A 26020-nucleotide genomic window follows, 5' to 3' on the forward strand; every position below is an offset into this window, starting at 1 on the left:
GGAAAGGGCTATTTCAAGTTCTTTGGCTATATTGAGAGAGAAGTCGGCAACTGATGCGAGAATCACATATGTGTTTGGTAGTTAAGTGCTATCTCAAGTGATTTGGCCATATGATGTGTACTGTCCACATCAGATGTGATGTTTTCGGTGGGAAAGTGCTATTTCACATAGTATGACAATGTTATCAATAAGAGTTTATTTCAAGTGATATGGTCATGTTGAATCAGATCGGATCGAATAAACAGCTTTAAACAGGGTTATAACTTTCTTTTTTGAATTGTTAGGTCGTGTTAAGTGGATGTTCGAATTAGATTTTACGAGCATGAATAATTTGGATAGGGAAGTACTACTACAAGTAGTATAGCTATGTATAGAGTACATAATAAACATGTTGAATTGGATTAAATTAATATTTGAAGGAGAATGACTATGCTAAGAATGCGATTAGAATATAATGTGATGATATGGAAAGAAATGAGTTTTCAGTAGTATGGATGTGTTGAGCGATCGGTCATCATCAGATGTGATGTGATATTATGATTTTGGTAAGAAAGAGCTCTGTCAAGTAGTATGGCCATATTTAAAGTACAGCCCACATAAGATGAAATCAGGATGGATGTTTGAGTAGGAACGTGCTATTGTTATGTTAATAATACGGTATGAGCCTTATGTTTTGGGTTGAAAAGTGCTAGTTTACGGTAAAGCTATGATAAGAGAAGAGTTCAAATCAGTTTGATAAACATGAATGATTCTGAGTTAGAAAGCGCTGTTTCAAAGAGTGTTATCATGTCAGGAATATAGTTCACTTTACGTCAGATTTAATAATTATGCATGTTTTGAGTTTAAAAGTGCTATTGAAATATTTAGATTAAAGTTTTAATCTGATGCAATTATCATGTGTACAAAAACTTTATCTCACCAAGGAACGTGCTATTTAAAGTTGTTTGGCCATGTTAAGAGTAGGTTTTGAATCAGATGTAATAAGCAAGGATGCTTTGTGTAGGAAAGTGCTGCTTCAAGTAGTATGATCATGCTAAAAGTACGGTTAAAATCAGGTGATTGTTTGTGTAAACATGCTATATAATAAGGACGTGTAAAGAGTACAATACGCGACAGATGTGATAAGCATGTACATTAGGGGGTAGAAAGTTGCTTTGTCAATTAGTGTCGCTACATCAAGAGTATAGTCTGCATCAAACTTGATGAGCATATATGTTTTGGGTCGGATAGTTTTTGTTTAAGTGAAATTAACATGTTTAAAGTAATATTCGAATAAAATTTCATGAGCAGGAATAATTATGCGTATGAAACTGTTATTTTAAACGTAAGGCCATGTTAACAGTACCATATGCAATAATCATGCACATTAAGGGTATGGAATTGCTTTCCAAATAGAGTGACCATTTTAAGAGTAGCGTTTGAATCGGATCTGATGTAGGAAGGTCATATTTAAAGTATCAAATATGGTGAGCATGTATAATTTAGGTAGAAAAGCGACGTTCGTAAGTAGATTGGCCAAATTCAGAGTACATTCAATCAGATGTGATGAGCATTCATTTATTTGGTAGGAAAACGTATTTGCACATAATGTTGCCATATACCGTCATTATCAATTACCATTTATAATTTTGGGTAGGAAATGCTATTTCACGTGAAATGGCCATGTTTATAGTAGGTTTCCAATAAGATGCGATGAACGAATATTACTTGGGCAGGAAAGTACTATGAACATTTCAGAAGTACTATCTGTAGCAGTTATGATGAAAATGTATGTTTTGGATAGGCAATTTTTTTTCAAGTAGCATTGAATGTTGCGGATACAAACCGCCTCTGATCAAAAAAGCATGTTTGTTTTCAGTGGTATTATGTTGTTTTTTTTTTCATGTGGTATATGTATTTCATTGTAAAGAAAACGGTTTTCAACATATGTCATAAGAATGCACGTTATTATGGTCATGTTAATTGTACGGTTTACAACAGCTGTGATGTTTTGGGTAAAAAGCGCACTTTCATGGTAAGAGCACGGTACAAATCGAGTGTGAAGAGCATGTATGATAGGTAAACGGTACTTCATGAAGTATAGCTATCTTAAGATTGATTGATTGATTGATAGATTTAATGTTGGAGTCTAACTACTGAGCAGCGACATTTTAGGTATATCCAGGCGATGAACATGAAATGAAGAATGGGACGGGACACAAGGATGATAGAGTCGGCAAAGTTTGATAGCCTCTGGAAATAGGGAGAGGAGGGTAGGGTTGGGCAATTCATCCTCCTGTGGCGGAGCGCAATAGTTCCTACTCCGATAGAATACCATAGAAGGGTTCTTTAACATGCGAGGAACAAGGCATTTTTTCAAACACGTTGCACCACTATGGTTTGTGGCCAGGTTTTCCGTATTATTGCCTGACGACTCCAGCATGTGGCATGCCTAGGGTACACCATTCCATCATTCGGGCACCACTTTAGACTTCATACAATTATGCCTCTTGAACAAAGGTATGTTGCTAATAAAATACTCCAATGTCAGATTATTTAAAAGTAAACATTTAATAGTATAAAGATGCTAACAATGTTCCGCGTTAGTGATCATTACTTGGAACTGGAACATGGTAGATATAAAAATATACACCGTTAAAAGAGAAGTTGACAAATATGCAAAGTTTTAAATGAGTTTTCAATTGCAAAATAAATGAGGGGTTAAGGGCAAATTAAAAAAAAGTTTCGTCAGATAAATTCCCAGATTTTCGCCAACTTGACTCTTTTGATAAACCTATTCTTATTCTAAATTAAGATATGGGTGAATTACCCATTGTTGTAGATTTAATGAAGCAGTCTTTAGAAGTGTGAAAATGAGGTCCACATTGGTTAAGTGCATACGTATTTAATCATTTTTTATTTCATTTCTATGTTTCAATAGCTTAATATGATATAGTGTTTCTATTTATATTGTATTTGTTTCTTTACTTATCCCATAAGGGGTCAATAAAAATATTATAAATATTAACTAAATCAATAAAATGATGACTAAAACATACATTTTATTCAGTTATATGAAACGCTCTTTTGAATTCTGAACAAGTTTAATCTAATATTGGTCTGAATTGAAACTTGTAACATTAATATCACAGTGCAAGGCAAAATAAACTTCACTCCCCATAGTGCTTATTACCAGATACCCTCTTTTGTAACGTACTAGGTGTTTTACTAGTTTACAATTCGACCTTGATATGAATGATGAGTGATTTCATATCATTGCAAGCCTCGTTATTTTTTTATTTTTGGAAGGAAATGGCTGTCAATCAACATTTAAGCTTTGCATTTCAGTTCAACAATGAACGTATGTGTTTGATTTACTACAACCCTAAATAATAGTTGACTGGTGTGTCGTAATTCATAGTTGTAGGTAGAATTTTACTATCTCGTTACTACCAATACGTTTGAGTTCAAAATTTGTCATTCATTCAATTGCTTGCTTTACTTGAGACTGTTAATCAAAACTTCTTATCTATTGCTTAGACATGAAAATCAGTTCAATATTTGGTCTAGTACACAAGTTACAGAAAAAATCATTTCGTAAAAAGGTTAACTGTTATTGACTCTTGAAACGCACACGAGGGCCGATTGCAGTGTAAGTTTTATAATTCAACAAGGACATCATAATTTGCAAGTATACTTGCAATCTTGGTCGGCCGAAGATTTAAACAAAACAGGCATAACGACATGTATATGCAAATGGTGTTTCAAAATGTGAAAACAAATACTATGTGTGTTAACAACAAGCGGGTTACGCAGGGTCTTGTACAAAACTTTGTATTGTACACTCAAGAAAACTACAATTTAATATTCATTGCAGGATGTTGCTACGATCAAATTTAAAATAAAAGGCAGGATTGAAATTATCAGACAATAAAAAGTCATAACAGTCATAAAATAAAGAAAGGCAGGACTGATTATTGTTAATATATATTTTTGCCTATATTTAAAAATTTATTCATTTAAGAGTCAACTTAACATGTAAGGTTGACTGTACGATTCATGAAAAATGGTATAATTTCCGTGTGCGAAATGTAATTTAGTAATCTGGTGAGAAGTATACGAAATATCGCATATTGTTCAAAAGTTTTACAATATTGTTTGATGTCAATGATTTGAACCGTTTCGTCTAACAACCACTTTCACATTGAAACAAAACATTTATTTTTATAGTTAAAGTAAAATCAAAATCAAGGCAGATATGATATATTGAAAATGTAAATATAAACAAGCTTAATATCACTTCTGTTTTGTCCCTGATGTTGGGTTAATAAAAAGTAACACGGATGGTTCGATTGATCGTAGCACAGTTCGTATGCTTGTACTACCTTATACAAAGATACATGTATTAAGATCCTTCAAAACATCATTAATAATTCTCTTAATGTTAGTGGTGCGTTTTGTTATATTAAATTGCATGATTTTATACTAAAACAAGCCGTCTGATATCTCACAAGCTGTCTTTGTCAATGGCACTTGTACATAGCTTTTTAGCAGATCGAATGCACTGACAAAATGTGCAATACCAATACTATCAGTGTGGTCGTCTTTTATAGGGAACGGATATGAGTTAAACTTTGAAAGAAAGTTAACCTCACAAAACACCCTAAAAATGCAAACGGTCTTTTAGGTTTAGGGAGCTTCATTCACTGGTACTTGGCCCAATAATATATTTTTATAGCATATATTAAATCTCTATTCTCACGACTTCCAGCTATAAAGAACAGCCAGTATAATGTTGCTGTTTTATAAAAACAACATCAACATTAAGGCAAGCAGCTATCTTAACAAAATCTGGCACACATGCATGTTTAAAAATTTCAAAGGTTGGTCTCATTCAAAATTGTAACACTTATAGTGCAGATGAGCTTTGCTATGTGCAAAAAAATAATTTCAAGTATCTAATCAAAATATGGTCTGTTGGGGAGCGTTCAGTCATCTGTCATCAGTAATTACATTAAGGTTGTATTTACAGAGACCAGTTATTCATTCCTTAAATTATAGTGTAGACATGTTGTGATTAGAATGACAAATGAAATGTCATCAAATACTTCAGCAAGTTTGTTTTTATGTGATGTTTTTTACAGGCAGGGTGTTAAATGTTAAATTCTAACCCATTGATTTCTGATTATATCAATGGAATACCACATAGTTAGTTTTTTAGTAAATGTCAAAAAGTTCAGTCAACAAGCGAAAAATTACGATTTCAATCATTTAAATAAAACGTTACAAATTCCATGATTAAAAATTTCAATGAAAATGTTAATATCCATCGAGTCCAATGTACTATTCAACACTTAATTCAAGGTACAAATGTATGTATATAAGTCTAGTATTTAAAGAATTAAAGCACTTTTATAAAATACCCCCCCCCCCCAAAAAAAAAAAAAAAAAAAAAAAAAAAAAAAAACACTGATGAGTCGATTAAATTAATTTGAGTGTAAGAAATCCAGCATTTAAGTACAAAGTCAAAAATGTTCTAAAAATACTACGAAAGTTCTGGACCAATTTACATCATTGTAATGCATCATTAAAGAGTCGCGAAAAACAGTACTTGTTTGGTTATAAAGTCTAGAAAAAATCATTTATTAAAATAATATATTTACAATATTACTATTTTTGTATTTAGCAATAATAATCAAACAAGTATAATAGTAGCTAAAACATATTCACCTTGAATGTAATAAACATATATAGCATTCTAACACCCCCTAAATACAAATCAAAATGCTATAAAGCTTATAATATTGTAAAACATTCTTTTTCAATATTAATTTCTACCTAAAATATGGAATTGGTTGGTTTAGAAGATCTGGCCTCTCCTTGCACAGGACAGCTCCAACATAAACGTCGCTTGCGTCTACAAAAAGTATGAAAACATTTTCTTAATCTGGAGATATTAAGACCGGAAAACTAGTCAACAGTGATTTTATATTTTCAACAGTTATCTGGCATTTGCCATTCGACCGAAAGATGGGATTCTCACTAAAACTAAGAAGTTGTGTTAAATGTTCAACGGCAGTAGCAAAATTAGAAAACAAATTTCTATAGAAATCAAACATGACCATATACCTCATTATTTGCGTTGGAGTAACGAACTGAACAATTGCTTCAACTTTAGCAATAAGGGTTAGACGTGTTCTTGACATCTGCACCATGAAAACTGATTTATTCAACGGGTCATAGTTTTCCTTTCCTCGTTTGTCCCGGACTTGGCTTTTTATGAGCAAGTAGGCAGGTGTTTCTAGAAAAGCAGAGGACGCTTACCCTACCGGTGCACCTGGTCCATGCTCCCAGTTTTTAGTGGAGTCCGAGTTGCTCATTTGCTTTTGTTACTTTACTTTGTATGTATGATTTTAGTTACTTTATGTTCTTTGTTGTGTATGTCTGTTTTCCATGTCGGGTCTTTGTCCCTGCATTACATTATTTTGATTACCGCTATAACCTTGGTTCCCTTGATTAATCCTTGACCTATAGTATGCATTAAGTAGTCAACTGTTGATTTTCAAACTTCGGGATTAACAGTGAGATTAGCAGTTGATAACTTATCAGAAGTTCCCTCTAAATATTTGATGGGATCAGACCACCTATAACCACACACAATTAATCATCAATATACATGGTAAACAAACTTACACACTGTGCATCAAACAGTCACATGTGACGTGCTATTAGTATCTAATATTTCCAACAGTCCAATGACCATAAAAGGGACGACAAAAGATTTTCTCAAACTAGTCAAAAAGGAAAGATAATAGTTGACCGACGAAGAACATAACATAGTTTTATCAGATGCTCTTGTTTCCGTTAAAAAGGTGATTTATTGTCATTAAACAGTCCTAGTTTATACATCACATCTTCCCATAAGAACCTGAGATAAAGAATACTACCGACACTGTTGATTCGGCCTTATATCTTGACTTACACATACAAATCGATGGTAAAGGAAACTATTGACAAAGAATACGACAAACGCGATGACTTTTCTTTTCGTATTGTCAACTTTCTTTTCAATTTCAAACTTTCTTTGCAACATTTCTTCAGTATTTGCGTATAAAGTTCACAAATCACAAATCATAAGTCAGAGCTTGCCGTTCCTACACAGACTTTTTGTATCACTCTATAATTCTTACAGTTAGACTTTTGGAAACATGGTTACTGATGCTTCCAGATTGAAGTCATCACAACAAAGTACATGGTCGTCATCAGGTACTCGTGGATAGTTACTGTGTTATCTGCACCATAATAACCTATTTGTTGAACGTCTATTTTTTCTTTTTTTTCGTCGACCTCGGACTTGACTTTTTATGAGCAACCAAGTTGGTGTTTCTAGAAAAGCAGAGGATGCCCACCCTACCAGTACACCTGGTCAATGCTCACAGTTTTAATTGTAATCGATAACATTCTTTTGATTTCCGCTGGAATCCTGGTTCAGTTGATTACTCTTTCTATGCATTTAAACAGTAGAAACCGTATTTCAATTGATTATAGAAGAGCTCACTGAATGTGTATTGATCTGATACTTACAATGTTTTATACTAGCAGTTACTCAACCTTATGAAACCATAATTCAACTCAAAAAAGTATAATTTGAGGATTTCTTCCGCCAAAATCCTGAAAAAAAATTCGATATCTATATAATGCCATTCAATTCCAGAATTTATTGAAAGCGAAATTCATAATCATTCCGGTATAAGGTTTAGCACTGTGTTAACAAGATGAGTTTATGTTTAATATCTAGCTAAGAATGACATAGAGTAAAAAGAAACAATGATTAACCCGAAATGACTGAAAGGTAAGATAAATATGCAGTGACAAAGTACTTTTTGTTGATAACAACACCTTGATTCTGCACATTTAGAGCAAGTACATGTTTTTATATCAGTTTCTCCCAAAAAGGTATAGTGTGAATGCAACATTGTTTTTTCAAAAGCACTAAACAATAATTTATTTACTACCCGTCATATGCTATCTTGAAATACAAATAAGAAATGTCGGATAACTTTTATAAAATAATGTATACAGAGAAAGATGTTTACAAAATGCTGGAATTTTTAATCGACAACATATTTGTCCAGTGTGGTGGACTTGTTTTTCAACAAACAGTCGGCATTCCAATGGGAACAAATTATGCTCCTTTTCTTGCTGACCTATTCCGTCACTCTTATGAGGCTGTCTGTATAGCTGATCTGATCAGAAAGAAAGAATATCGTTTGGCTAGATCCTTCAATCTCAGTTTCCACTATATAGATGACGTATTATCTTTAAACAATCCTAATTTCGGGGATTTGATACATCGCATCTACCCAAAAGTACTTGAGATAAAGGATACTACAAACACTGTGAAGTCAGCCTCATATCTTGACCTACACATAGAAATCGATGATAAAGGAAACCTATTGACCAAACTTTACGACAAACGTGATGACATTTCGTTCAGAATTGTCAACTTTCCTTTCATCTGTGGCAACATCCCTTCGGCTCCTGTGTATGGAGTGTTCAAATCTCAATTCATACGTTATGCCAGAGCTTGCCGAAACTACGCAGACTTTTTGTTTCGCGCTAGAACTCTAACAAATAGGCTTCTGGTACAGGGTTATGTTGCTGCAAGATTGAAGTTATCACTACAGAAGTTTTATGGTCGTCATCATGAACTCGTGAATCGTTATGGTGTATCCATCAGCACCAGGAGAACTAATTTATTTGACGGGTCATAGGCTTCTTTTCCTCGTCCGTCTACCCCGGACTTGACTTTTTATGAGCAACTCGGCGGGTGTTTCTAGAAAAGCTACTCTACCGATGCACCTGGTCCATGCTCCCAGTTTTTAGTGGAGTCCGAGTTCCTCATTTACTTTTGTAACTTTGTATGTATGATTTTAGTTTCTTTATGTTCTTTGTTGTGTATGTCTGTTTTCCATGTCTGGTCTTTGTCCCTGGATTAAATTCTTTTGATTACCGCTATTACCTTGGTTCCCTTGTATACTCTTTCATAACGAATCGTTGGCTTTAGTAGAAAACAAAGAAAATAAAAAGTCAAAGAATTGTCCCTAACTCTTAGTAATAACACTTTCAAATAAACTCATATTTGCCCATGAAGAAAACATCTTTTTCGTTTTCTTATAAACTTACCATTATATAATGATATTATTACATCCAGTGCAAAACATTTTATACATATATGTTGGCGATTCAGAACATCTCAAACTGTCATGAATATGCCTATTTTCTGTTCAATAACACATCAGAATAAAGGGCTTTGTAGTTGATTTCTGCTGTAGTGCAAAGGACGGATACTTACGTTTTAACACAAGGGTTGTTGAAATTTTAATGCTTATCTTTGTTTCGCCCAAAAGAGTCTATTTTGAAGAAAGATTTCGCCCAAGTCCTTAAAAAGATACTGGATATTCATATCATGCCTTCGCTTTCCGATTATGTTTTGAAAGAAATTATTGTATACACTGATAGAACTACCCGCTGTAAAATGATTTTTTGTACCTTAATAATATGGTAACGAAAGATGATTCTCCCTATGACATGATTTAAATTTAAAATAAATACATGTATGCAATTAACCTTACAAAACTATGTTTCGCACAAAAGAGCACAGTTTTTGAGTATTTGTTTCGTCCAAGTCTTGAGAAAAAATACAGGATATTTATATAATGCCGTTGTATTTAAGAATTTACTCAAATGAAAAATATACTAATTCTGATATAAAGTTGAGCATTGCATTAAAAATGAGTTTGTGTTTAATATCTAGCTAAGAATGAAATACAGTAGAAAGAGTCAATAATTAACACTAAAATGGTTGAAAAGTAAGATAAATATGCTGTGACAAAATAGTTTTTGTTTACAACATCGAGATTCTGTACATATAAAGCAAGTCCATGTTTTTTTTTAATTCAGTTTCTCTAAGAAAAAGGTATAGTGTGACTACAACATTTTATTTGAAAAACAAAAAAAAAAAACAAAAAACAAAAAACAAAAAAAAACAAAACAAAAAAACACTAAACAGTGATTTAGTTCCTACCCGTCATATGCTATCTTGAAGTACAAATTGAGAATGTCGGATATTTTTTATAAAAAAGTGTTTTCATTACGAATCCAAAGCTTTAATAAAAAACAAAAAGAAAATAAATAGTGGAAGAATTGTCCCTAACTCTTAGAAACTACTCTATAAAAGTAACTCATATTTGCCAATGTAAAAACAGTTTTTTCGTTCTCGTATAAATTTACCATTATATAATGATGTTATTACATACAGTGCAAAAATTTTTATGCATATATGTTGGCAATTCAGAACATCTCAAACTGTCATGAACACATAAGAATTCCTTAATAAAGTGCTTTGCAGTTAATTTCTGCTGTAGTGTAAAAGACGGATACTTACGTTTTAATACAAGGGTTGTTGAAGTTTTCATGCTCATCTTTGTTTCGCCCAAAAGAGTCTATTTTGAGGAACGATTTCGCCCAAGTCCTTAAAAAATGCTGGATATTCATATCATGCCTTGGCTTTGCCATACTTGTTTTGAGAGAAATTATCGTTTACAACGATAGAGCTGCCCGTTGTAAAATGATTTTGTTACCTTAATAATACGGTAACGAACGATGATAAGATTAAAATTCAAAGTAAATACATGTATGCAATTAACCTTCGAAACTATGTTTCGCCCAAAAGTGCACAGTTTGAGTATTTGTTTCGCCCAAGTCCGGAAAAAATGCTGGATATTCATATCATGCCTTGGCTTTGCCATACTTGTTTTGAGAGAAATTATCGTTTACAACGATAGAGCTGCCCGTTGTAAAATGATTTTGTTACCTTAATAATACGGTAACGAAAGATGATATGATTAAAATTTAAAGTAAATACATGTATGCAATTAACCTTTGAAACTATGTTTCGCCCAAAAGTGCACAGTTTGAGTATTTGTTTCGCCCAAGTCCGGAGAAAAAATACAGGATATTCATATCATGCCTTCGCTATCCGATACCTGTTTTGAGAGAAATTTTGTATACACTGATAGAGCTGCCCGCTGTAAAATGATTTTTTTTACCTTAAAAATATGGTAACGAACGATGATTCTCCCTACGATATGATTAAAATTTAAAGTAAATACATGTATGCAATTAACCTTACGAAACTATGTTTCGCCCAAAAGAACACAGTTTGAGTATTTGTTTCGCCCAAGTCCTGAGAAAAAATACAGGATAATTTCATGATGCTATTGTATTGTAGAATTTTTTGAAATGAAAAATACACTAATTATGATATAAAACTGAGCATTGCATTAAAACATGAGTTTTCGTTTAATATCTAGCTAAGAATAACCTTTAGTAGAAAGAGACAATGATTAACCCTTCAATGGTTGAAAAGTAAGATAAATATGCATTGACAAAATACTTTTTGTGAACAAGAACATCGAGATTCTGCACATATAGAGTAAGTCCATGTTTTTTCTTTATATCAGTTTCTCTAAAGAAAAGGTATAGTGAGAATATAATATTCTATTTTCAAAAGCACTAAACAATGACTTATTTACTACCCGTCAGATGCTATCTTGAACTACAAATTAGGAATGTCGGATAACTTTTATAAAAATGCGTTTTCATTACGAATCCAGGCCTTTAATGACAAAAAAAGAGAATAAATAGTCGAAGAATTGTCCCTAACTCTTAACAATTACTCTATCAAATAAACTCATATTTGCCAATGTAAAAACAGCTTTTTCGTTTTCCTATAAACTTACCATTATATAATGATATTATTACATACAGGGTAAATTTTTTTATACATATATGTTGGCGATTCAGAACATCTCAAACTGTCATGAACACATAAGAATTGCTTAATAAAGTGTTTTGCAGTTGTTTTCTGCTGTAGTGTAAAAGACAGATGCTTACGTTTTAATACAAGGGTCGTTGAAATTTTCATGCTCATCTTTGTTTCGCCCAAAAGAGTCTAAATTGAGGAAAACTTTCGCTCAAGTCCTTAAAAAAATACAGGATATTCATATAATTCCTTCGCTTTTCGATGCTTGTTTTGAGAGAAATTATTGTATACACTGATAGAGCTGCCCGCTGTAAATTGATTTTTTCTTTGATCTTAATCAAGTAGAAATTATCATATTGTAACGAACGATGATTCTCCCTAAGATATAATTAAAATTTAAAGTATGCAATCAAGTTAAAATACTTTCATCGGCAATATTGAAATTCTATACATAGTGTATGCATTCTTGCTACTTTCATTTCAAAATTTACAAATTGTTTCGAAGCCAATAATCAATAATTACTTACTCATAACAGATGAAAGTTTGAATTCCTCATTACACACACATATCGGGATAATGTAAATAACAAGAAAATCTAATTATCTCTACGGCTAGTGATAATTCATTCCAACAAAGAAATTTAGCAATAGAATTTTCTTAAATTCTAACACATTCACCATTACATGCCCGGACAATTATTTATTCATCAACCTAATATCTTTCAGCATCCGTCAACAAATCAATTCATAACTTCTAGTACAAGATATACTTGAAAGTTAACGCCTATTGTTTTGTTATGAAACAACCTACAAAAACTAATGCACAGATATGGGATCTTCTAAGAGAAGTCACTCGGATCAAATAAATATTTTTTTTTATCATTACATGTATGTCATCTCCAAGAATCATGAGCTCGAACGAATCGATACAAAACCAACATTTTATTGATCAAACATATTGTTGTTAACGGGTTCGGCCATTCTAAACATCTCAAAATTTTATGAGAACGCAATGTTTTTGTGCATTAAAGCATTAGAAGTCATCTAAAATAATATATGCATTGCAGTTGATCTGTGCTGAATTGTGTATATGTATGATATTTATGCTTACATTTAAAAGCTGTTCAGATATATTGTAAAAATATGTTTCGCCCGAAAGAGCGTATTTTGAGGAGAGGATTCTCCTAACTCATGAAAATGATACAATATATTTTTATAATTTCATGAAAACGCAATGTTTTTGTGCAATCAAGCATTAGATACCGTCTTTAAATTTATTGCAGTTGAGTTTGACGAATGTGTAATATTAGGATACTTATAGTTTAAAACTCACAGTTCACTGCGAAGATTGTTCTATAAAGTAGCAGCTGCCTTGTCGAACCTACGATCACCGTGCGATTTCGTTTTCACTCTTGGCGTTTCAAGTGTCACAGATTTCTGGGAGCGTAGTGATCTTGATGGGCGGTATAGACTCAGAAGCTTTTGAAGATATGCTGGAGCTATACCATGCAGATGATGCAGTGCTATAAAAAAGCATAGATCAGTATGTATTGACATCGGAATTCAACAGGTAACCAGTGTAGGTCAATTAAACCAAGTGCTATTAGGTTATATTTTCTGCGCCGTAATATCAATTTGGCGGTAGCATTCTGAACTCTTTGAAGCTTGTTCAAGCTACTAGATTTCACGCCATATATAAGGGAGTTGCCGTATTCCAATCTCGATGTTAGAGTTTTGCAAGCACTGTCCGTAATGTAACAACGAATTCGGTCAATCTTTGCCCAAGTGTATCCGATAGGCTAAGAAAACATACAATGAACTCTGGACCCAAAAACAGGTCCCTGCTGAACGCCAAAGTTTAATTTGATCGAATTGGGTTGGATGGCTTCCTCGGATACTTGTTGAGTCCTTCTTTGTAAATACGAGAGAAACCATGAAAGAGCAGAATTTGCCGTAACGTCGTAATGTGCACGTAATAATCATGGGTTAATCATTGTTTCTTTTTTACTGTACGTCATCCTCAGGTAGATATTGAACATAAACTCATGTTGTTAATGCAATGCGAAACTTTATATCAGAATTAATATACTTTACATATCAGTAAATTCTGGAATACAACGGCATGATATAAACATCCTGCATTTATTTCTCAGGATAAGGGCGAAATAAATCCTCAAATTCTGCTATTTTAGTCGAAACATAGTTTCGCAGGGTTTTGTATCCGTTAGAATATGAGTTTATTGATCTATTCTATCACTGGCATTTTTAACACAGTAATGTTATGTTTTGAATTTTTATTTTTTAATGGAAACATTTTTTATTGTTTTTAATTCTTTTTATTTCATTCAAATGATAAATATATATATATATTTTCTAGATATTTTTACTTTAGCTATAATTTTTAGATTCAGTAATTCATTCTTATCTTGGTTGAGCTTTAACAGCTTGCTCGTCATGCATGAGCTGATGTCCTCAACATAAGCTTCAATTCGTGTGGATATTTCGGACCAGTTGTCAATTGGTTCAATTTCTAAATATATCTGCGAATCATTAGCGTAACAATGATAAAGCATGTCATGTTGTCTGAAAATTTCTATCTAATATTTGTATACTATTTAAATAATGTTTTAATAATTAATTATGCTTTAATTACATAATTTATAATTATGTTTTGTTTTTGTTCGTCTTTTTTTACTTTACAAATTTCTATATCTTAGATACATAATTACTGTTCTGAAAAATATTTCTCTTTTCACATTCTTTTGTATAATTGTAGGTGTTGATTACTACATACTTTGTATTGTATAACATTTGTATGCCGTAAAGCGCTTAGAGTAAATGCAGTTTAGATTGGCGCTATATAAATATTGTAAATAATAACTAAAAAAATGGTGTTGTCATCACCAAGCTAATAGCTTAGACGAATGATTTATTTAGTATGCCTTAGAAGAAAACCCGATAATAAACAAGAAAAGTCTGATACATTTGATTACAAAGAAATAATTATATCAGTACGAATTTGTGGATAATAATGCATTACAAAACATTATTTATCCTACTTATTTCTCAATTGCATACCTCATAATTCGTTGACTTGAATTTTATATTTTTTCTGGCACAAAAGGAAGTGTAATCAAGAGAATCAAGATTCTAGCAGAAAACAAAAGAATATATACCAGGGACAAAAGCAGACATCAGTAACTGACACACACAACGAAGGACATGCAATAACCAAAATAATACTTTACCCTTAATGAAATGTTTTATTACAAATACTGCAACGACTAATGCAAGTGTAGCCTTGGTTATAGAATTTAATCAATCATAAATCGAAAAAAATAAAAATATGATAAAATTGTGTTTGCCATTGTTCAAATTGATATTATACTTGATATATTTGTGGAAAACGAATGCTTTATTGATTATACCTATCTGATCAGTATTGCATTTTATTATTCATCAAATTAAAAAGAAATAATAAGTTTGGAATGCAATAACGCGACAGATTTTTATTCTAACAAAAAAAACTTAATTAAACACAAATGCCCATTTACATGTGTATAGGGAGCAGCAGAAGATTTGACATTCTTTCAATCAAACTTGTGAAGGATCGTTGTCTGATACGTAGTTATCTAAAGAAGAAGCATATACATCCCCGGGTTGTATCAACCCTTGTATTATAAATCGTTTGTTGTATTTCTTATAAGTTACAAGTAATGATAATGCGACAGTAAACGACGCCTACATGATTCAGAAATGCCTCAGTAAATCTGCTTGTAACGACACCGAGTCACGATCTCAAGTTTTTTTTCTCCGTGGTTATTGAGTAAAGTGAGAATTTTCCTACTAAACAATGGACTCCTACAAAGCCCACAATGTAGCAATTGGTTGAATATTGCAGTTTATTTATACACCTGTCATCTCCGGTAGCCTTGATAGAGAATAATATTAATTTTCTAAGATATCTTTATCTTATATGACCGTAGTTGTTAATATTTTGACAAACATTTCTCTTTAATTACGTCTTCACATATCGACTGTACACGCTATGCAGTTTGACGACTAAATTGCTTAATGACATTCCTTTCATTATTAATTATTTCAACATTTCTTTCTGTATCTATTTGAAAGTGTAACATATCTATGACATAACATCTTGTTGTCAGAAAACAAGGACAAAAAGCAAATTATGTGTAAACAAAACACGTCAATATTTTATAAATTTGGTTTAACTAGGTCAACATAGTACATTATTACAGAAAGTTTTGTTATTGATTTCTATTTCTCATTGTCCCTTACTCTCAGCAACTACTCTATCAAAGTAACTCATATTTGCCAATGTAAAAAACAGCTTTTTCGTTTTCCTATATACTTACCATTATATAATGATGTTATTTCATACAGTGCAAAAAAAATTATACATATATGTTGGCGATTCAAAACATCTCAAACTGTTATGAATACATAAGAATTCCTAAATAAAGGGCTTTGCAGTTGATTTCTGCTGTAGTGTAAAAGACGGATACTTATTATTATTATTTTTATTCTTTAATTCAGTTTCTCTAAGAAAAAGGTATAGTGTGACTACAAAATTTTATTTTCAAAAGCAATAAGCATTGATTTATTTACTACCCGTCAAATGCCATCTTCTACTAAAAAGTAGGAATGTCAGATAATTTTTATAAAGAAAGTGTTTTCATTAGGGCTTTAGTGGGGTAAAAAAGAGAATAAATAGTCGAAGAATTGTCCCTAACTCTTAGCAATTACTCTATCAAATAAACTCATATTTGCCAATGTAAAAAAAACAAAAAACAGCTTTTTCGTTATCTTATAAACTTACCATTACTTAATGATGTTATTTCATAACATCACAAAAATTTTTACACATATATGTTGGCGATTCAGAAGATCTCGAACTGTCATGAACACATAAAAATTCCTTAAGAAAGTGGTTTGCAGTTGTTTTCTGTTGTAATGTAAAAGACGGATACTTACGTTTTAATACAAGGGTTGTTGAAATTTCCATGCTTATCTTTGTTTCGCCTAAAGAGTCTACTTTGAGAAAAGATTTCGCCCAAGTCCTTAAAAAATAGAGGATATTCATATTATGCCTTCGCTTTCCGATACTTATTTTGAGAGAAATTATTGTATACACTGATAGAGCAGCCCTCTGTAAAATGTTTTTTTTATGATTAAAATTTAAAGTAAATACATGTATGCAATTTAATAAAATTACTTCGTTCGGCAAAATTGATATTCTGTACATAGTTTATACATTCTTGCTACTTTCATCTCAAAATTTACAAAATGTTTTCGACGCCGAAAAACAATAATTACTTATTCATAACAGATGAAAGTTTGAATTTCTCATTTAACACACATAACGGGATAATGTAAATAAATAGAAAGTCTAATTATCTCTACGGCTTGTGATAATTCATTCCTACAAAAAAAATTAGCAATAGAATTATCTTAAATTTTAACACATTCATCAACCTTATATCTGTCAACATCCGTCAACAAATCAATTCATAACTTCTAGTACAGGCTTAAAGGAAAGTTAGCGCCGATTGTTTTATTATGAAAACTACAAAAACTGATGCAAAGATATGGGATCATTTAAGAGCATCCATTCTGATCAAACAAAACATATTTTTATTAATGTCACCTCTGAGAATTATTACCTTGAACGTAACATTATTAAAATACAAAAAACAACAATTTAGTGATCATTTATTGATCAAACATATTGTCGCTAACGATATCGACTATACTAAAAATTACAATATTTCATGAGATCGCCATGTTTCTTTGCATTTAAGTATTAAAAGTCATTTAAAATAACAATTGCATTGCAGTTTATTTGTCCTGAATGTGTAAATGTATGAAACTTATGCTTACATTTAAAAGCTGTTCAGATATATTGTAAAAATATGTTTCACCCAAACGAGCGTTTTGTGAGGAAAGGATTCGCCTGAATCCTGAAAAAGATACAATATAATTTTAAAATTTCATTAATACGCAATGTGTTTGTGCAACTAAGCATTATATACCTTCTTAAAATTTATTGCTTTTGGGTTTAACGAATATATAATATTAGGATACTTACAGTTTCATATTCTAACAGATACGATACAATACATTGCGTAACTATGTTTCACCCAAAAGAGCATAGTTTGAGTATTTGTTTCGCCCAAGTCCTGAGAAAAAATAGAGGATATTTTCATAATGCCGTTGTATTCAAGAATTTACTGAAAAGAAAAATATACTAATTCTGATATAAAGTTTAGCATTGCATTAACAACATACGTTTATGTTTAATATCAAGCTAAGATTACATACATTAAAAAGAAACAATGATTAACCCTAAAATGATTGAAAGTTAAGATAAATATGCAGTGACAAAATACGTTTCTTTTGAAAACGACATCTTAATTCTGCACATTTAGAGCAAGTACATGTTTTTATATCAGTTCGTCCCAAAAAGGAATAGTGCGAATGCAACATTTTCGTTTTCAAAAGCACTATATAATAATTTATTTAATACCGGTCAGATGCTATCTTGAAATACAAATAGGGAATGTCGCATAACTTTTATGAAATAATGTATTCATTACGAATCCAGGGCTTTAGTAGAAAACAAAAAAAAATGAATAGTCAAAGATTGTCCCTAACTCTTAGCAATAACACTTTCAAATAAACTCATATTTGCCAATGTAAAAAACAGCTTTTTCGTTTTCGTATAAACTTACCATTATATAATGATGCTTTTACATACATTGCAAAGATTATTATTTATATATATTGGCGATTCAGAACATCTCAAACTTTCATGAAAACACCATGTTTCGGTTCAATAACGAATTCCTTAATAAAGTGCTTTGCAGTTGATTTCTGCTGTAGTGTAAAAGACGAATACTTACGCTTTAATACACGCGATTTTGAAATTTTCATCCTCAACTTTGTTTCGCCCAAAAGAGTCTATTTTGAGGACAGATTTCGCCTAAGTCCTAAAAAGTACAGTATATTCATATAATGCCTTCGCTTTCCGATACTTACTTCGAGAGAAATTATTGAATACACTGATAGAGCTGGTGTTAAATGAACTTTTTCTTCGATTTTATCATGTGGTTAAGAAAAATGATTCTCCCTAAGATATAAGTAAAATTTAAAGTAAATCAATAAAATTAAAATACTTTCTTCGCCAATATTGAACTTCTATACATAGTGTTTACGTTCTTGGTACTTTCATTTTAAAATGAAGCAAATAATCAATAATTACATTATCATAACAGATGAAAGATTGACTTTCTCATTACACATTAATTTCGGATAATGTAAATAAAAGGAAATACTAAATATCTTTATTGCTCGTGATAATTCATTCCTACAAAGAAAGTTAGTAATAGAATGATCTTAATTTCTAACACATTCACCATTACATGTCCGGACAATTATGTATTCATTACCCTCATTTCTGTCAATATTCGTCAACATATCAATTCATTACTTCTAGAGCAAGATATAAGTCAAAGTTAACGCCAATTGTTTTATGAAGAAAACCACAAAAAAACTAATGCACAGATATGAAATCTTTTCACAGAATTCATTCAGATCAAACGTAGTATAGATTTTTTATAACTACAGTTGATTTCTGCTGAATTGTGTAAATGTAAGATAATTATGCTTACATTTAAAAGTTTGATTTTCTCATCACATAAAAATGTCGGATAATGTAAAGAAAAGGAAATACTAAATATAGCTGCGGCTCATGATAATTTATTCCTACATAGAAAATTAGTAATAGAATGATCTTAATTTCTTTCTCATTCACCATTACATGCCCGGGCAATCATGTATTCATCGACCTCATATCTCTCAACATCCGTCAACAAATCAATGCATAACTTCTAGTACAAGATATACTTTAAAGCTTACGCCTATTGATTTATTATGAAAATCACAACATCTAATGCACAGGTATGGGATCTTTTAAGAGAAGTCACTCGGATCAAACAAATATTTTTTATCACTACATGTATGTCATCTCCAAGAATCATGACCTCGAACGCATCAATATTAAGATACAAACCCAACATTTTATTGATCAAAAACATATTGTCGTTAACGGTTTCAGCCATTCTAAACATCTGAAAATTTTATGAGAACGCAATGTTTCTGTGCATTAAAGCATTAAGTTATCTAAAATAATATGTGCATTGCAGTTAATCTGTGCTGAATTGTGTATATGTATGATACTTATGCTTACATTTAAAAGCTGTTCAGATATATTGTAAAAAAATATGTTTCACCCGAAAGAGCGTATTTTGAGGAGAGGATTCTCCTAACTCATGAAAATGATACAATATATTTTTTTTTTATAATTTCATGAAAACGCAATGTTTTTGTGCAATCAAGCATTAGATATCGTCTTTAAATTTATTGCAGTTGAGTTTAACGAATGTGTAATAATAGAATACTGACGGTTTTAAACTCGCAGTTTACTGGGAAGATTATTCCATAAAGTGGCAGCTGCCTTGTCGAACCTACGATCACCGTACGATTTCGTTTTCACTCTTGACGTTTCACGTGTCACAGAGTTCTGGGAGCGTAGTGATCTTGATGGGCAATATAGAGTCAGAAGCTTTTGGAGATATGCTGGAGCTATACCATGCAGTGCTATAAAGCATAAAAGCATAAGATAAGTTCGTATTTTCATTGGAATTCAACAGATAACCAGTGTAGGTCAGTTAAACCAAGTGCTATATGGTCATATTTCCTGCGCCGTGACATCAATCTGGTGGTAGCATTTTGAACTCTTTACAGCTTGTCGTATTGTGCATGTAATAATTATGGGTTAATAATTGTTACCTTTTTACTGTATGCCATTCTTAGCTAGATATTAAACATAAACTCATGTTGCTAATGCAATGCTAAACCTTATATCAGAATTAATATACTTTACATATCAGTAAATTTGGAACACAACGGCATGATATAAACATCCTGCATTTTTTTTCAGGATTAGGGCGAAATAAATCTTCACATTGTGCTCTTTTTGTCAAAACATCTGTTTGTTTGTTGGGGTTTAACGTCCGAGCAGCAATATTTCAGCTATATTCAGACAATGAACATGAAATGGATGATAAAATGAACATGAAATGAAAAAAAAAGGATGGGTCACAAGGATAATAGGGTTGATTGCCACTGGAAAAAGAGGGGATGGGTAAGGTCGGGCAATTTAGTCTCCTGTGGCGGAGCGCAAAGGTTCCTACTCCTTTCGAATACCACAACAGGGTTCTTTAACGTGCGAGGAACGTGGCATCTTTCCCAACACGGTGCACCACTATGGTTTGCGGTCAGGTTTTCCGTATTATAGCCTGACAACCCCAGCATGTAACACGCCAGGGGTATCCCATTCCACCACCTGGGGCACACATCCCAGTTGCTCTGTGGGCAGAGCGCCTAGCCCCCGGCTAGGTTTCTGAGCACTATTTAGTCGCCTTATACGACAAGCTTAGCGCTGCTGCAGGCCTATGTTTTTAACACCCGGACCTGCACGGGGCTTTAGTCAAAACATAGTTTCGCAGGGGTTTGTATCTGTTACAATATGATTTTATTGATCTATTTTATCACTGGTATTTTTAACACAGTAATTTTATGTTTCGGAGTTTTATTTTATTTAAATGGAAATATTTGTTTTTATTGTTTTTAATTCTTCTTATTTCATTGAAATGATCAAAATATCTATTTTCTAGATATTTTTACTTTTGCTATAATTTTTAGATTCAGTAATACATTCTTATCTTGGTTGAGCTTTAACAGATTGCTAGTCATCCATGAGCTGATGTCCGCAACATAAGCTTCAAGTCGTGTAGATATTTCGAACCAGTTGTTAATTGGTTCAATTACTAAATATATCTGCGAATCATTAGCGTAACAATGATAAAGTATGTCATGTCGTCTGAAAATTTCTATTTTTATACTATTTAAATAATGTTTTAATACTTAATTATCCTTTAATTACATAGTTTGTAATTTTTTTTTTTGTTCGTCTTTTCTTTTGTGGTTTTACACATTTCTATATCTAAGATACATAATTACTGTTCTGAAAAATATTTCTCCTTTCATTTTCTTTTGTATAATTTTAGGTGTTGATTACTACATACTTTGTATTGTGTATCATTTATATGCTGTAAAGCGCTTAGAATAAATGCAGTTTAGATTGGCGCTATACAAATATTGTAAATAATAATATTTTAAAAAATCAGAACAAACAAAAATGATTCTTTCATATTAATGTTGTCATCACTAAGCCAATAGCTTAGACGAATGATTTATTAAGTATGCCTTACAAGAAAACTCGAATAATAAACAAGAAAAGTCTGATACATTGATAATAATGCATTACAAAACATGATCAGGGAATTTATCCTACTTATTTCTCCATTACATTCCTAACGATTATCAATCAACATCATAATTCGTTGACTTGAATTTGATATTTTTTCTGGTTCAAAAGGAAGTGTGATCAAGAGAACCAAGATTCCAGCAGAAAACAAAAGAATGTATACCAGGGACAAAAGCAGACATCAGTAACAGACACAAACAACGAAGGACATGCAATAACCAAAATAATACTTAACCCTTAACGAAATGTTTTATTACATATACTGCAACGACTAATGTATGTTTAGCCTTGGTTATAGAATTTTATCAGTCATAAATCGAAAAAACGATCTTATAAAATTGTGTTTGCCATTGTTCAAATTGATATCATACCTGATATATTTGTGGAAAGCGAATGCTTTATTGATTATACCTATCTGATCAGTATCACATTTTTTTATTCATCAAATCAAAAAAAGAATTAAAGAAGTTTGGAATGCAATAAGTGCAAGATTTTTATTCCAACAAAAAAAACTTAATTAAATACAAATGCCCATTTACATTTATATTGGGAACGGCAGAAGATTTGAAATTCTTTCAATCAAACTTGTGAAGGATCGTTGTCTGATACGTAGTTATCTAAAGTAGAGGCATATACATCGCCGGGTTGTATCAACCCTAGTATTATGAATCGTTTGTTGTATCTCTTATACGTTACCAGTAATGGTAATGCGACAGTAAACGACGCCCCTGTGATTCATAAATACCTCAATAAATCTGCTTGTAACGACACCGAGTCATCGATCTCAAGTTTTTTTTTCTCCGTGGTTATTGAGTAAAGTGAGAATTTTCCTACTAAACAATGGACTCCTACAAAGCCCGCAATGTAGCAATTGGTTGAATATTTCAGTTTATTTATACACCTGTCATCTCCGGTAGCCTTGATAGAGAATAATATTAATTTTCTAAGATATCTGTATCTTATATGACAGAAGTAGCTAATATTTTGACAAACATTTCTCTTCAATTACTTCTTCACATATCAAAACGCTATGCAGTTTGATGATTAAACTGTTTAATGACATTCCTTTCGTTATTGATTATTTCAACATTTCTTTCTGTATCTATTAGAAGGTGTAACATATCTATGACATAACATCTTGTTGTCAGAAAACAAGGACAAAAAGCAAATTATGTGTAAACAAAACACGTCAATATTTTATAAATTTTGTTTATCTAGGTCAACATAGTACATTATAGTAAATTTTGTTATTAATTTCTATGTCCAAATAAGGACTAAACGTCATTTGTCTGTTAGATATTTCCAACCAATCAAATTGTGTTGTAATCCGATATACGCACCAAAAAGTATATGTTACATTTTGAAACTTTATGTGTTTAATAAAATGTTATTGTTTTTGTGTTTATTTGGAAAAAATCATTACCAAAATGTGATTCTGTATTTTACATCGGTTAACAACTGTCTCTACAATATATATATATAAAATAAGAAAGAAATTAATGAATTTGTAAAGTTCGCTCAACGACGATTATTCACGTATTGACGATATAGGCAGGTATGCAGATGAAAGGGCATTAAATCGAAACGCGTGACTAAATCAGTTTCAGGTTAAGATATGTTATAAATTGGCACACTGGGTACTCACATGCAAAAGGAAAAGGCATAAAAACATGTAAAAGAACTTAAATTACACACTTGAAAATAAGGGCGACACCACTTTTTTCGCCTAAATCAAAGTTTCGCCTAAAGTCATATATTTTGAGTAAAATTTTTCTCCCAAAACGGCAAAGGCGCAAATATATATATATATATATATATATATATATATTGAAGTAATCGTTCTTTAGAGCCAAAATATGATAAAAATATGTAAAGGTGTTATTATTTCTCTTTATCAAATGTTGTTTCGTTGGGTCTTTATTCATTCTGGCCATTCATTGTAATTCCTTAAAATACAGAAAGGGGTCCGTAATAAGTGGGGCACAATTGGTCGTCAAAAGAATTAACTCAATAACTTGACGATAAACAGTATCGCCAAAGTGAAACAGAAATTCGAGTGCTGTAAGTATATCAAAAGTTCAATTAATGTAGTAATTATGTTTGTCGTTACTAAAAAAAATATCTAAAAGAATTCGAACAAATAAATTCACATCCCGATTTGTCCAAGGACCATTTGATAACATATCCAAATTTTTGTGTAATGAGATTATGTGGAAATGTAGTGTATAAAGCAGACACATCATAACTTTGACCAGATTCGAAAGATCCCACATTGGCATGTAATTTATTAAGCAGGTCAAGTGAGTTTTAAACAGTCCATAATGGTTGATTCCACTTTTTTCATAAGTTTTGTTATAAAAATTTATAATTATATTTTATGGTATCCAGCGAGTAAGTGAAGCAGAAAGTATAGTTTTGGGGCAAGGACTTGAAGAGGGATATGAAGTTTGGGAAGCGATTACATGGCGGGAATTTTCATTCTACTAGGCCCAGCTATCTCCCTTTGGAAGAGTCTTTCTAAATATAATGTTTTTGATTTCACAATTCTAATTTTATGTACAAAAATTATTTGAAATAATTTAAATGAATTATTTTTACATCATTTTAAACATAATTCGTTATTAAAAATATATATCATTGTATGAATATGCAAAAGGACAGAAAATTATGCTCAGTGTAATAGGTACGATCTTCCTTAATGTTATCTTTTAGTAAATGATTTCAATTAAAGTTACAATCATAGATTTGGTACGATTGCAAATTAAACAGTCATCCTCAACATGCCAAGTAACGACCAATTAAACTTCTACTGGTCAACACACGGTCTTTGGTCTTCAATGATTGGCAAAACCAAAAATATAAAGCAAGCTATAAAAGGCCCTAAAATAAATGATTTGAAACGACGAAAATCGACTAATCTACAGAGAAAAAAACTTAAGGCGACCAACACTGAACATAAAAAACGGCAAAAACATATTGACTTTTTTAGCTATTGGTATAGCTATCTAAGTTGACTTTGTCCCCTATTTTTGTTTGCTGTCTTGTTAGGATGCGAACGTGGAGCATCTTGAATAAATGAATATGATGAATAAATAGGAAGTAATCAGGAAAGGCCGAAGAGAAAGTTAGAATTAATTGACGTAATGTATGTACATCTGACACTATCAAAATAAACATAACTATATAAAAAAAAACACTAATATTATCTCTCTTTAGCACAAAAATAACACTTTTGTTTAGTTAAAGTAAGCATACAATTATCAGTAAAAGATTTATCGTGTTCTTACTACACATTGCTAAGATCGAACACATCGTAAAAACTTTTAAATTAAGTGCATTAAGAGGTTATCCATGCAAAAACCAAACAGCAGCAATGGGTGGAACATAACAAATTTTGTTTCAAAAAACAAAAAAAATCAAAAAAAAAAACTCATCCATTTCATTTTTCAATTGCATTCTTTCTCAAAATTGAATATTATTTTTTTTGATTTCAGACTTGAGCGAGCATGACTTACTGATAGTCATATAGATTTATATTTTGACCACATTAATATAAGATCTTGTTTCAGTTTATGGGTATGCCATATCGTTGGATTCAATATCAGTCTTGAGAGAATATGTTTTCTAGTTTTAAGACTTTGTCTATATTTTCATAAGTGTGCCGTATCATTGGTGACAATTTCAGTTTTCGGCGACATCAACAGCGTTTGATTATTATATTTTTACCATATGGGTTCTAATGTTATGAGGGAAGGATATCAGTTTATATCACATCTAAAGTCAAATTAATTAAATTGGTACCG

General features: G+C 31.7%; 1 protein-coding gene and 1 long non-coding RNA gene across 12 annotated transcripts in view; both read right to left on the reverse strand.

Annotated features, from left to right (window-relative positions):
- The window catches only part of LOC148605164 (uncharacterized), a 31880-nt gene extending 11136 nt beyond the window's left edge, over nucleotides 1–20744 (reverse strand). Inside the window, exons 1-8 of one of the 2 annotated variants that reach the window (XR_015915892.1) lie at nucleotides 20678–20744; nucleotides 18730–18816; nucleotides 17916–18006; nucleotides 16802–16887; nucleotides 12334–13329; nucleotides 10427–10513; nucleotides 7564–7650; nucleotides 5818–5896 (exon numbers count right to left, since the gene is read on the reverse strand). This is a non-coding gene — a long non-coding RNA (uncharacterized LOC148605164). Of the gene's footprint in view, nucleotides 1–5817; nucleotides 5897–7563; nucleotides 7651–10426; nucleotides 10514–12333; nucleotides 13330–16801; nucleotides 16888–17915; nucleotides 18058–18729; nucleotides 18817–20677 lie in introns of both variants that reach the window. The other variant, XR_015915893.1, reaches the window with a different exon arrangement.
- LOC148605161 (BTB/POZ domain-containing protein 6-B-like) overlaps nucleotides 1–26020 on the reverse strand; it is a 129817-nt gene that overhangs the window by 96118 nt on the left and 7679 nt on the right. The window lies entirely within an intron of this gene.

Source organism: Perna viridis, chromosome 10, assembly GCF_037379345.1.
Source record: "Perna viridis isolate PV_CMFRI_1.1 ecotype Kerala chromosome 10, ASM3737934v1, whole genome shotgun sequence".
NCBI lineage: Eukaryota > Metazoa > Mollusca > Bivalvia > Mytilida > Mytilidae > Perna > Perna viridis.